This window comes from Coffea arabica, chromosome 8e (assembly GCF_036785885.1).
Source record: "Coffea arabica cultivar ET-39 chromosome 8e, Coffea Arabica ET-39 HiFi, whole genome shotgun sequence".
Classification (NCBI taxonomy): domain Eukaryota; kingdom Viridiplantae; phylum Streptophyta; class Magnoliopsida; order Gentianales; family Rubiaceae; genus Coffea; species Coffea arabica.
In genome coordinates this window covers 9,173,089-9,185,692 of record NC_092324.1, presented here as the reverse complement: position 1 = coordinate 9,185,692, position 12,604 = coordinate 9,173,089, and positions in this window count along the sequence as shown.

Sequence of the window (12,604 nt, the reverse complement as noted above, 5' to 3'; positions counted from 1 at the left end):
GAGAGGCTTACTCATTTTTCAAGGCAGGATTTTCCAATACGGTACCTGGGTTTCCCGTTGTACTCAGGAAGGGGTAAGGCAGCGTATTTCGGTGAGGTGTGTCAGTCGGTTGTGGCTAGGGTGATGTCTTGGAAGTCAAGGTTGTTATCCACAGGGGGAAAGTTAGTCTTGATAAAGCATGTGCTCTCGGCAATTCCTGTCCATTTGTTGTCGGCCGCGGTGGGTTTCGGTTCGGTGTTCAGGCAAATCGAGCAGGTATGTGCAAGGTTCCTTTGGGGGTCGTCAGGACAGGTGTCAAAATTCCAATGGATAAGTTGGCCTCAATTGTGTCTCCCCGTTGATGAGGGAGGTGTGGGAATTCGAAAACTTAGTGAGGTTTACTCGGCTTTCTCTTGTAAGTTGTGGTGGAACTGACGGGCAGGCACATCTCTCTGGGCTGAGTTCATGCGGGCGAAGTATTGCAAGGGGCAGTATCCGTGTCAGGTGGAGATAAAAAGGCAGGATTCGATGACTTGGAAAAGAATGGTGAACATCAGTCGGCAGACGGAATTATCCATGGTCTGGTTGGTAAAAGGGGGTTCATGTAACTTGTGGTATGATAACTGGTTAGGGAGTGGAGCTTTGTGTCTTAAAGTTTCGGTTATTCCGGAGTTATCGTTTCGGGATTTCATTTCGAATGGGTCCTGGGATTGGCAAAGGCTTAGATCAGTAATCCCGGCTGAGCTGATTTACTCATTTTCCCAACAACCGGTTCCGGAGGGGGAAGAGCAGGATGAGCTGGTTTGGCGTCACACGGCGTCAGGAAGGTTTTCTCTAGCATCTGCTTTTTAGGAGGTTCGTCGCGCAAGTCATTATTCCGTTCTGCACTCTCGGGTATGGCATTCTTGGCTTCCGCTCAAGATATCTTTCTTCATGACACGATTGCTTTTGGGGAAATTACCGGTGACGGCCGCCTTGGGAAGGGTAGGGGTTCATTTGGCTTCAAAGTGTCTTTGTTGTTTGGAGGGGGCGGAGGAGACACTTGATCACGTCTTCTCAGAGGGGGATATTGCTCGTGAAGTTTGGGAGTTTTTTGGTAGGATTGGGGGGGTGTCACGGCGGGGGATTTCTGTTCGGTCTTGGCTTGCGGCTTGGTGGATGGCGCATCCAAGGGCAGAGGAGGGTCGTTTTCTGTTTGGAATTATTCCTAGTTTTATTTGCTGGCACATCTGGAAGGGGCGTAATAGGGCATTTTTTGAGGGGGTTCCGATGAGTCATGCAAAGGTTTGCCATGACATCCTTCAGGATCTGGAAGGGGTGGCCGAAGGAAAATTTCATCAACGTGTGGGGAGGAACGTTCTATTTCAGTTTCTGGGGGGACTAGCAACCTCGCCCCAGAGATTTTATGCTCAAGCGGTAAGCTGGCGGGCGCCTGAGGGGGGAACGCTACTGATGGTTGCGCGAAAGGAAATCCTGGAGCTAGTGGTGGTGGGGGGTGTTACGAGATTCATTAGGGTTGCCGCTTTTTGCGTTCTCGGAATCTTTCGGGGTAACAACGAGTCTACGGGCAGAAGTTCTGGCCCTGGTAACGGGCCTCCGTCTTTGCAGGCAGAGGGGATATACAGATGTTACCATTCAGGTGGACTCTCAGGTGCTGGTAGGGATTCTGCAGAGAAGGGTCCAGTGTCCATGGCAGGTTCGTGCTGTGGTCGAACAGATTTGGGGTTTGATCCCGGACGCGGGCCAGGTTTCGCATTGTTATAGGAAGGCAAACAGGGTGGCTGATAGGCTGGCAAACGTGGGCGTTACTCGACAGATACAGAGCATTATCACTTACGAGAATTTTGATGAATTACCAGCTTTGGCGCGTGGTGAAATTCGTTGTGATAGGATAGGAATACCGTCCATTAGGCGACGGCAGTTAAAGCGGAACACTAGGCTAGGCTAGGTTGGACGTTTGTACACATTTTTGATGGAATAAAGCATATCTCATTGATCAAAAAAAAAAAAAAAAAAAGTGAAAGCAAAATGTGCATTATTCTTGTTTGTTTTGGAAATTTGGAATGATACTTCGAGCATTCATTTCTCTACCTATACAGATTTTATCATTTGCTCTCCCATTTGAGCCTTTGAAAGAATAACTTTCGTTTCAAATAAGTGCCTTGATGGTCACTACCCTATATTGGAAAAATTTTCAAATATCAAAAAGGGGAATGGATTCTCAATGACCATTTCCTTACTTTGGTTGTCACGAGGTGTAAGAATGATACTTTGGCCATCGTTTCTACAACCTAAACACCATTTATCCCTTGCACCCTCATTTGAGCTAAAATTGGTGGTTCTTTTCGAGTGTACTTCTGATCGCACCCCACATTGGGGAAGGAGATTGGAGAATTTTCCAAAAAAAAGAGAAAAACAAAAATGCTAAAACTAAAAGAAAAGATGGAATCACAAATTGGAGAATTTTGATTCCACTTGGGTTTCAATTTTGGAAAAAAAAAGAAGAAGAGAAAAGAAAAGGAAGAGTTTTTTCCGCACGGATCGCCTATGTTTCACAGATATGGATGAACAAGGGTTTTCCTCAGTCAGTTAATTCAGATACATGCAAGAAATTTCGCATTAATGAAAGTTTCCTTTCAGAGTTTTTGTAAGGAACGGAATAAAAGTCAGGCCCTCTTCTTTTCCAATCAAACATTCTATCCCTAGTTCTCCCTTTTGAACCTTCAGAATAAAATACTTCATTTGGCAACCCCTGAGAATCGCAAACCCCACACTGGGGCAAGTTTGAGTTGAAAAGAAAAAGTTTCAAGAAGGAGAAAGTGACAAAGCAACAAAATCAAAAGAAGAAAAGAGAACCTCAGTTCAAAAATAAACTGGGGCAAATTTTGTGAAAAGTTCAAAAGAATGGCAGAAGGCCGAAAAATCAAAAGAAGAAAGAAAATGAAAGAGAAAAAGCCTCAATTGAGCATAAACTGGGGCAAATTCTGATTTAGCCCTAAAATTGGGTTGGCGCAACAATGCGATCTCGGATTCTTTAAACCGCTTTTGAAATCTGCTTTCAAGCCTTAACTTTTCTAAGCACCCCACCTGACCCCATTACAAAAGCCGAAAGTCCTGACTTCTATTCTTTGCAATATCTCCGTCAAGGAATTTTCTATTTGGCAAGTGATGTTCATATACTGATGCCAAGAAATTTTTTGAATGTATTTCTGAATTGATTAGGTGTGAGGTTGACACTGCTCTTCATGTGAAACCCCGCGAGAGCACTTTTGAAAAAAAAGATAAGGAAAAAAGAAAAAAAACGAGCGAAATGAATGCAAAAAGATTTGATGCTGAAAGTCCCTGTTGAGTGATGATAAAAAGTCAAACAAAGTCCAAGATCTTGGAGTCCAAAATGAGGGCAATTTTGAGAAAAACGCGATCTTCGGTGCAATGTCCTTAAAAATTATTCCTTTAACTATCGTCTTCAAGCCACATTATAAGCCCATAAAATTCCATCGTTGACTTATTCCTTCATGATGACTCAAAACAAAGGTCATGCTTCTAAGGAGTCCATCAGTCATTCGTGATCATAAGGCTATGACCAGTTTTCACATGTTTAGCTATCGTTTCCATCCATATTGTTGCAAGCCTATAAAGCTCATAGGTGGACTACGTTTTCTTAAGAAATAAGGGTGACAAGCTCTTTGCTTTCACTAAGATGTGATGTTGAATGCATTACAATTTTGGGCACAAGAACCAGACAAATCTTGACCTCTCATTTTCCTTGGCCACCTCAAAATCAGAAATAAAGTCACTTGATTGGTCCTGAAGATGAGCCAACTGGAAATGGTGACCCATTACCCAAAACACAGATGCTAAAAGTGAGGAAGAAATCTTCTGTAACTTGGTATTATTTCAAGAAACTCATCATGAAATTTTCTTTTTGGAAACATAGTTTCTTACAGTGTTCAAATAAATGGAAAGTCATCCAAACAAGTTTTTGTAATTAAATGGCCCATATTGGGGCAAAATTTTGTTTATAAGATTTCGTGAAAACAAGCCCACACAGGGGCAAATATTTGTGTAGTCCAATTGAGGATTTCGTCCAAGAATCAAATAATGCATTTTTCAAATCAATCACGCTGCTCTTTTCATGGAAATTTGAGTGCATGTCATATTTTGGTAAGCCCCCTGTGCAGGTATTCATAGTTGAAATCGACGAAAGAGCATCTGGTGATGTGGAAGGCCGATGCCGAAGAAAGAGAAGAAAGAAGGGAAAAGGGCCCTACACTGGGGGCAAATTATTTTTGGAAAGATTCTCTCAAAAAGAATCAAGAAAAATTTTAAAAAAAAATTAAAAAAAAAGTCAAAAATCAAAAATCAAGTTCAAATTCTTGTTTCTTGGAAAATCAAATTTAATTTCTGGTTTTTTGACAAATCAAATTCAATTTCTTGACCAATTGGATGGCAGGACTGGGTCTTATCCCACTGACCATTCACAAACTTCACAAAAATCACGTTGGAACTGGGTTTTATCCCGCCAACCTCGGCAGAACTGGGTTCTATCCCGCTGACCGCTTATATCACGTTGGAACTGGGTTTTATCCCGCCAACCTCGGCAGAACTGGGTTCTATCCCGCTGACCGCTTATACCACGTTGGGCCTGGATTTTGGGCCGCCAACATCACAAAGTTCACGTTGGGCTTGGATTTTGTACCACCAACTAAGGCAGGCTCGGGTTTAATCCCACTGACCAATTCATCACTGGGGCAAATCTTCGGATAATTTTTCGAGCAAGTCTTACACAGTCTCTTCATACATACCAGCATTTCTTGTACTCTGCCACTAGCCGTTGGGTCAGTCCCACTAGTGTGCATTTCATTTTTCATTGCCACTGAACATGAGTCAGTTCCACCAGTGAGCATTTCATTTTCATTGCCGCTAAACATGGGTCAGTCCCACTAGCGTGCATTTTATTGTCTTTGCCACTAAACATGGGTCAGTCCCACTAGCGTGCATACTCCGATTTTAAATTTCTGTTGGGGTTAGTCCCCTCGGGTCAGTCCCGATTTTAAATTCCTGTTTCGGGTCAATCCCGATTTAAATCCCCTTGTTCGGGCTAGTCCCATGATTTTAATTTTGTTCGGGTCAGTCCCATGATTTTAAATTTCTTGTTCGGGCCAGTCCCTTGTTTAAATTTTCGTTCGGGTCAATCCCATGATTAAATTATCATTCGGGTCAGTCCCATGGTTTAAATTTTTGTACAGTCTTCATTGCAAAAGCGTCAGTCGTTCGAGTCATTCGCAGCCAAATAACACAGGTAAGTATTTGGTGTCTACTTCTTTGTCTCAAGTTTTTTTCAAAACTCAGACAAAGAGGGGCAAACTGTAGACACCAAATTTTTACTCTTTTATTTATTTATTTTTAATTTATCTCAAAATTTCATTTTTTTTAGCATTTTGGACATCAAATCTTTTAATTTAGTTTTACTTGTTAATTTTATTCATTTTTGCTTATTTGTCTATTAGTTTTAAGACGTTTAAGCATTAATATTTTTCGGGAAAAAAGAGAATTGCTCACAAAAAAAATATTCTTTAAATTTTGATTCAATTTATGGAGGTTTGCTATTTATTTATTTTGTTAAAAAAAAAAAGGGCCTCATGCACCATGCTGCACTGGATCCAAGCTCTTTCTCAATATTTCATTTTAAGGCAGAAACAAGCTTCGGACATCACAAAAAAATTGCAGCTGGCTTTTTCTTCCCATTTGATTCGTTACTCCAAAGGGTTCCCAGTACAAACGGGATCAAAGAGGCAAGAGCAGGCCACATAAACCCATTTCTGGGGTTTGACATCTCGGCCTTCCATCGTAGGTTGAGGTTTTGGGGTTCCTTTAAATGCTAGAGCCGCAGCCAAGAAGGGAAAAAACCTGGGGAGTGACGGCTAGGTTTTAGAAAAGCAGCAAAGGAAAAGAAAAACTGGGAGAGGGATGGAGAGGAGATAGCTACGGCTGATGGCTGCTGGGAGGAGAGCAAAAAGAAAGAAACCAGAAAGGGACGGCTGGGGGGTTGCGGGAAAGGAAAAAGAAAGAGAAGGGAAACGCGACAAAGAGAGAGCTAGAGAGGGTTGGCGGCTGGGCCAGGTAGAAAGGCCGAGAGAGTTTTGACGGCAGGAGGAAAGGTGAGAGCTGCGCGAGGGTTTTGGGGAAGAGAAAATTGCAGGATTTGCTCACAACAAGGGCTGATTATCAGCCCTCTTTGAGCTTGCATATCTCTTCGGTCTTTGGTTATTTCAAGAAAATTTCAAGTTCTGCACCAACTAGGAAGTAAGGGGAGAGGATCTCGTTCAGAAATCATTCGCAGAAAACATTGATAAAGTCTTTGAATTCGCCTCAAAAAACCGCTGCCTGGATTCATTGGTACGAGTTCGACGCCGTAACGGGGTAATTGCAGAAGTTCGTTCATGACGTTTGCTGTCCGGATTTTGATCCAAAAAGGCTTGGGCAGGTACTCTCCTAGATTGGTGTCTTAGTCCCTTTCCTTTTCGTTCTTTGTTGAATCGTTGTTTTGAATTTTTTGTTTGCTGTTGCTGTCTACGCTTTCTGTTTCCATTCATTTATGGTTCCTCCATGCTAGCTTAATTTGCCGATCCTCTTGTTCGAAACCTGGGGTTGCATGGTCTTGTTAGGATCATTTGTAGATCTGGATGTAAGGTTATGTGATGTTTGACTGAGTTTGTGATATGAGTAACTTTTTTATTTGGATGACTCCTGCGGAGTTTGTTAAAGATAAACCCAGGAATCTGGTTGTTGCTCCTATGTTGCTCATTTGGTGTCTCGTTTGGTTTTCAATGGTTTGGTGTTTACAATTGGGTTGTGTTAATCAAAATGTTCATGTTGTTAAGAGTTTCGAGTGATGGGTCTACCGGCTTTGGTTCAAGCTTGGCACGAATTTGCTGCATCAAAATTGCAGAATGTTGTTCTTCGATGCTTATACGATTTTTCGTCCAATTTTTTGTGCTTCAACATAAGGATTTTGTGGTCAAAAAGTGCAGAAATGCTTGGTAATCGTGTTACTTTAGCCCAAATCTTTGTTGGTTTAGTCGTAGGTTATGTTCGGATTGCTTTTAAAAATCCAACCAGAGTTGTTTCCTGCTAGCCGTGCCTTTCCTTTCATTCGCCTCCCCTGTCAGGAGTCTTGCACAAGGAAAACTGCAGATGTTTATCATGATTTCTTCTCGCATGTTGAGATGTTTGAATTGCTGCAACACTGTGAATCCATTGTGACTATTTGCATTAAGAGGAAAAGACTCCAGTTGCTCGAAATAAAGTTTGGCTGGAGTCCTTTGCTGCATTTTACTGTTTTGTTTTTGTTTTCTTGGCTCGGGCTCCATCTGAGGGATTCATTAAAACTGAACAGTCATGTTTGAGATAAGAACTTGTGGAGGTGCGCGGATTTGGGTGGATAAACAACGAGTGTTGAGTAATGGTTTTGGTAGATTTGGTTTGAAGTCTTTTGCCAAAAGCTTCATGAGTTTATGAAACCTTGTTGCAAAATGTTTCTCATGTCACTTTGCATGAAAGTTTGCTGGATTTTACATTACCTCATTCCAAGTTGTTGGCTTATTGAATTCGTTGGTGGTCTTTGATTACTGTCGATAGCTTTGATTGATTGAATGAGATGTTCGTTGTTTTTGGGATTGCATATGAGAAACCCATTATATTGCAGCAGAAATGGTTGAAACAAAAGGACTTCACTTGGCCGAAAGTCTTTAATGCATGCATGCAAAATATACTTTAAAAATTGCCTTTTGGCCCCTGTCCTTTCATATAATTTCACTAGGACCCAACCAATTGAATTATTTCATCAATTTGGTCCTTGGTAGTTTTAATTTTTGCAACTTCATTGCTTGTTTGATTCAATTAGCCACCTTGCTTTGTTTAAATTGCTTTTAATTCATAATTTTAAGGGCTTTCCGATCAAGTGAGCTTTGTATTTGCGCATTTCTTCTAATTTTTCTCAATTAAAGTGGTACCTTGACCTTTTTATTGTTTTGAAGCCATTTTTCTTTCATTTGGACACCATTCCAAGGGAGGTATAACTTCTTTTATCTTTTTTGTCTCTCCCCTATGTGATCCAACGTGCTAAGTGAGAATTGCATGTCTACTTTGTTTTCCTTGCTTTTCCTTAATTCCTTTCATTTATTTCAATTACTTTTGCTTTTATTAAAGTCATTCTTTTATTCATTTATGGGGTATGTGTACACCTCTTGGCTTGTAATAGATAGGGCTTGGAGTGCATTTTTATTCCCTTTTCCTCTTCCCCATTTGTTTTAGTTAGCAAATGTAATAGGTTCATTAGCTTGATTGCTTGCTTTTGTTGTTACGTGCTAATTTGCTTTATTAGGCTTTTGCATTTAGTCGAGCATGCTAAGTGTTATGTGCTACGTGTTTATAGGTGATTGGCATGTCTACTTGCTTTCTATAGTCATAGAGGAATGTGATGAATGTGCGTCACCGTGGCTAGTCCAACGCTGGCCATGGTCTTTTCCCTCGAGCTCTCGCTAGTCCGATGCTTGCGAGAGAATTTTAGAAAAGGGCTAGTCCAACGCTAGACCCAATAGGCCGTCCCCTCTCGTTAGCACATACTTGCATGTTTCACTACATTTCACACATTTTTTCTTAGTTTTCTAGCATTTGGCATGTTCCTCCAATCATTTCCCCTTCATTTTAGGTTTTTGCATCCTCATGCTAGTTATAGGGTACATTTGCTTGAGAGTCCCCTTTAGGTAAGGGAAACGAGCGAGTGTGGCTACAAAATAGCCTTAGCACGCTAGTTCTTCCTTCTAATCAAAGAGAAAATTAAAATCATGAAGATAGAAGTCATTCCCGTACCCGACTTGATGCATTCCTCTAGGATCATGCACCTCCATTTTACCATATCATTTTTTCATCTACATTTTCTCACTACTTATATTTTTTACTCCACATGCCATGTTCACACACTTTCTCTTCTTTCCCTATCACTTATTTATTTTCTACCTCACAAATTGCACCAATTGTACTTAGATGCATTTACTACCATTATACCATATTTTGATCCACTTGCACACATACACCTTCATTTTCTCAATTGGCACACATGCACTTTTCTTACACACATGCACTTTTCTTACATTTGCACACATGTACTTTTATTACATTTGCACACTTGCACTTACATTTGTATTTGTATTTTATTTTATTTTGCATTCCTCTTACATTTTCACACTTGCACTCATATTTGGGTCTTCATTTGCATTACCCGTGACCTCTATGAGAGTTTTCCTTATTGGCCATCACAACTCATGTGATTGGGACCAAAAAGCCTCATAAGAGACATTTTAGATTTAGGATTGCATTTTTTTTCATATCCATTAGTCACATCCAACATGCAACACATATTTAGGGTAGAAGAATTAAGAAAAGAAGAGCTAAGTCACGCAACTAGCTTTGGCTAGGGTAAGGGAGTGCCTTAGGCTTTTGCCTTTGCCTTCTCCCTTATCAAATGTGACCCCCGATCCCTTTCTTTGGTTACGTAGACCTAAGAGTTCTTTAAAAAGGGTTTGTTTACTTTGCTTTCCAAAAAATCACTTTTTGGGTGATTTGGTACACCCTAACTCTATACCAAGTGGCGACTCCATTTTCCATTCAAAAACCCTTTTTGAACTTTGTTTGGCCAAACCGTCGCATTTCACAATCCCACGGCCTTTTATTTTCATTTTCACACACGTTCACATACATATCCCACACACTACTTTCACAACTCAAAAAGTGGGGCGCAACACAAAGTATTCATACTATTCAAAATACAATTAGGGTTTCGGTTGCAAAAGAGCTTAACAAAAGAACCTATACACTAGCTCGACCCTTTCTTCCAAAACCCCGATTTCAAAGTTTGTCCCCTGTAAGGAAAACAAAGATAATGGGAAGGGGGTGAACTTACGCTCAATGAGGTACCAAAATAATAGCAGTCAAGAATCATGGAATTTCATGTTCAATTAGTCACATGTGCCTATCAAATAGGAAATTAAACAAACACTTTAGAAAGAAAGGATACAGGTGGGTCTCGGGAGCCCAAAGTTCCCCTTTGCAGTACTTGATCCAAACCCGTTGACTCTCCGTCAACGTATAATGAACAACCATATCCGTAGACCCCACTTTATACCAAATTCCGTCCACCAAACATACCCCTTACCAGACCCGCACACCTCAACAGAAACAGAAGTGGTAATACTCGAGTATACCGAAATCAAGAGTTTCAATACCCAAAGATTCTCAGAAACGGACTACCGTGGTTCGTTATCTAATCGACCAGGCTCTTGCCGGCTCGACTCGAGTAACTAGTCACAGGATTTGAGCTCAGAGGTCACAGAATAGTCGTTGGACTCAACCCTTCAAATGACAACATATTAAGCACAGATAACAGAGTCAATTGTACACGGTAAATAGGCATACAGATACGAGAATGAGTATGATAAAGTACATCCTCGTCTCAAACAAAATAAACGGATAGTACAGTCATTCAAATCACAAATTGCATGTACAGGAACCAAGTTACGCAACAAATGAGGGGAGTGGTACATTCACCAGTTCCAGTACAGATACTTCAAAAGTTTTCACCCAAAGTGGTTTTAATCGCCAAGAAACCCTAAAATAACCAAGATAGAACAATTATAGTTCGCACATCCACAAACCCAGTAAATGGAATGCATAAATGAGGCTCGACTACAAGTCGTATGCCTTTCCAGGTTAGGTACTAGTACAAAAGAATAAAAATGTGACTTTTGAGCAAAAGATGACAGTTGGTCCTAGGGATACAAGCAACCCCCAAAACCCTTTATTTTTACCAAGATCAACTCAACTTGAAAGAACCACCCGGCCTAAACAATTGGACGGCACCTCCCCTTAATTCGATACTTTTCCAGCCATTATGGCTTCATTTTTCCTCAAAACAGCCCAATTCAACACATAAGTATATTCAACACCATAACTCTTTCACTAGGTTTAAAGTCACCCAAATACATGACAATTCTAGCAATGCAACCATCGAAATCCAAGTTAGAAGCTAGAACTAGTTGTAAAAACAAATAGCTAAGCAACAGGTTTGACATCTACTGGCGTTTTGATCACAACTGCAGCTACGCTTATCGGATTGAGGCAAATTTTATGGCGTTTCGAAGCTAATACATATACCTAAATTTCTTATGAAGGATCCAAAGCTAAAACATGCATTTTCAGGGTCAAAAATTAAAATCTCCACGAAAACAGAAAACTGTCCGTGAAACAGGGCTTATGGGCAATCAAGGGTATTTCGATCATTTCACATGTTACAGTGCTCCGATTGAGTTGAAATTTTACAGGTAGATAGATAATTAAATTACCTACAACTTTTATGCTTTGAGCAAAGGCTGATTCGGTCTCTCTCAAGGACGAACATGCAGTGCAAAATCAGGGCAGATTACTAACCCTAAGCTGGAATTTAGATACACAAGCTGAAAATTCCTTTAGGCAAGGTAAACCAGCCCGTAAAACCTCAATAATTCATATAGCAAAGCTATCAAAACATGCACAACTCTCAAGCATCACATGTGATCAGAATTTTCACCATAAAACTAAAATTTACCATAAAATTTTCTCACAAAGCTACTAAAACTACAACCTTAAGACACCAATTTACACATGTATGAAGTAGAGGGGAGTTGCTAGCCAAAGTTACCTTAAACCTTATGTAAAGAGGCTGCCAACACCTTATCTTCCCAAATCACTCCACAAAACTCCTTAACCTTCCTTAGAGATCATTTTTATGGACTAGATTGCAAAACTAACGGTTGAAACTCAAGATTTAAGCCAAGAATGGACAATGAAGTTGAAGCTTTGCTCTCTTGTTCTTTCCTCTCCATAAATTTCAGCGAAGACAATGAAAATGGAAAGAAATTGGGTCAAAATTTGGTTTAGTAAAGGTTAAGACAAGTCCAAGTCAAAGTCTAGGTCCAATGTTTCAAGAACAAATGGCATCCAAGGGTTAATCCTCATCTTGTTGTTTTCCAATGGTTATTTATCTAGCTAACCTCTAATTGTCACCTAACACCTTGTAAAATAATATCCCTTTATACAAATCATCAACTAATCGTCAAAATTTTATCGCACTTAGTGCACTAGCGGGTCCCACGCCCATAATACACTTCAAATTTAACATAAACTATCTTATACTAGAAAAATGATTTAAAAACTATACTCACTTATAAAATCTTTGGAAAAGGAAAGTAAAGTGAAGAAAATGCATGTGAAATAAAAGAAAATAAAATAATATAAACAAAGAAAATTTTACGGGTTCTCACATTTAATGAGCCTAACAATTAAGGGACATGATATAATATTTGGAATGAAAGTTTGAGGCTATACATAGACTATCGAGACTTAAACAATGTGACCATTAAGAACAAATACCCTTTTGCCTCATATAAATGAGAATTTGATCAATTGCAAGGAGCCGTGGTGTTATCCAACTTGGATTTAAAGTAGAGCTATTACCAGTTGAGGATCCTAGAAACTGATGTACTTAAAACCGCTTTCAATTTAAGATATGGCACTTTGAATTCATAAT